The 1,750-nt window shown below is 36.5% G+C and overlaps 1 pseudogene; it reads right to left on the bottom strand.

Annotated features, from left to right (window-relative positions):
- LOC130818427 (protein Ycf2-like) overlaps positions 1-1,750 on the bottom strand; it is a 6,056-nt pseudogene that overhangs the window by 1,032 nt on the left and 3,274 nt on the right.

The raw sequence follows: 1,750 nt of genomic DNA, 5'->3' as shown, positions 1-1,750 counted from the left end.
ATATATATATATATATATATATATATATATATATATATATATATACATATATATATATACATATATATATACATATATATATATATATATATATATATATATATATATATATATATATATATATATATATATATATATATATATATGTATATATATATATATGTATATATATATATATATGTATATATATGTAATAGGAGGATTCATTTGGGAAGTAAGAAGCCCCTTTGATATCTCTGCATCTGCAAAGAATTCACGATGTGAAAACACAGAGCCAAAGGGCTGATCTTTGAATAGGAAAAAGAGTGGATCTGAGGGGTCCCAAATGAATTGGCTTATTCGAAAAAATCCCTGTTCTTTGGAAAATCTATCTCGTGTCTAGTACTGCATGGTTCCACTCTGCAAGAACTCCGACTCATTCTCTTGAAGCTCATCCTCTTTATCATAAATGATCCGCTTGCCCCGAAATGACCCGGCCCAATAGGGAAATCCCAATTCATTGGGCCTTTCGATACAATCAAATAGAAAGCCCCAGGGGTTCCATATTCTAGGAGCCCAAACTATGTGATTGAATAAATCCTCCTCTATCTGTTGCGGATCGAGGGCTCCTTCCCCTTCTTCCAATTCCGATTCGTATTTTTCATAGAGAAATCTATGATCAAGGATAGAACAAGATCCATTTTGCATCATATCTAAAGGATCCCTTAGTTCGGACCGAAGAAACAACGTCACTCGATCATTCTGACTGCAATCTTTTTCTGTCCGTGAGGATCCCACCAGAGCGCCTTCTACTTCTAATAGGCCATGAACTAGATAAGAATCATTCTCAACGAGTCCATAAGAAGTGATCCCATTTTTTTCATCGGGTCCGGGTAGAGACCAAAGATCTTGAGCGACCGATCCGGCAGAACAACTCAAAAGATAAAGAAGTATCGTTAATTTCTTCATGCTCGTTCCAAGTTCGAAGTACCATTTGTACAAATAAGAATCCCCTTCGTTACATGATTTCTTCTTCATATAGATAGATATAGGATCTATAGGGCAATTACTTAGAAGTACATTTTGTGCAACAGCCCTTCCTATCTGATAGAAAAGGATCCCATGATCCTGAACCGATCTTACCTGGGATCGCAAATCCCAAGTTTGTCTATGAAGAGCGGATCGAATTGTATTAATGTCTAGAATGGATTTCTTCTGTGTAATACTAATCGATAGGGCCTCATTGATAAGTGCTACAAGATCTCGTACATTGGAACCAATGGTTATGGACCCGAATCCATTAGTATGGAACATTTTCTTTTCCAAGTGAAATCCCCTAGTATATGAAAGAGTCAAAAAGTGCTTTCGTTGTTGTGGAATACGAAGCCTTCGTATCTTAATGCATGTATTTAATTGATTCGGGGCTATTAGAGCGGGATCCACTTTTTGCGGAATATGAGTCGAAGCAATAACAAGAATATTTCTAGTAGACCCTTTTTCACAATCCCTGGAGAGATAGTTCACTAATAGACCGAGGGATAAGTAATTCGACTCATTCACATCCAGATCATGAATGTTTGGAATCCATATTATGCAAGGAGACATTGCTTTTGCTAATTCGAATTGAAGGGTGATAGAAAATGGGTCTATTTCCGGCATCATATCCATAGTTAGCAGCTCCAGCTCCGTATCAAGGTCATAATCGATATCGTCACTAGCATCAATATAGTCACTAGCATCAATATCGTCACTAGCACTAGCATAAATATCG

The sequence above is a fragment of the Amaranthus tricolor genome, chromosome 7, assembly GCF_026212465.1.
Source record: "Amaranthus tricolor cultivar Red isolate AtriRed21 chromosome 7, ASM2621246v1, whole genome shotgun sequence".
Lineage (NCBI taxonomy): Eukaryota > Viridiplantae > Streptophyta > Magnoliopsida > Caryophyllales > Amaranthaceae > Amaranthus > Amaranthus tricolor.
This window is presented reverse-complemented; position numbering and strand designations above follow the sequence as displayed.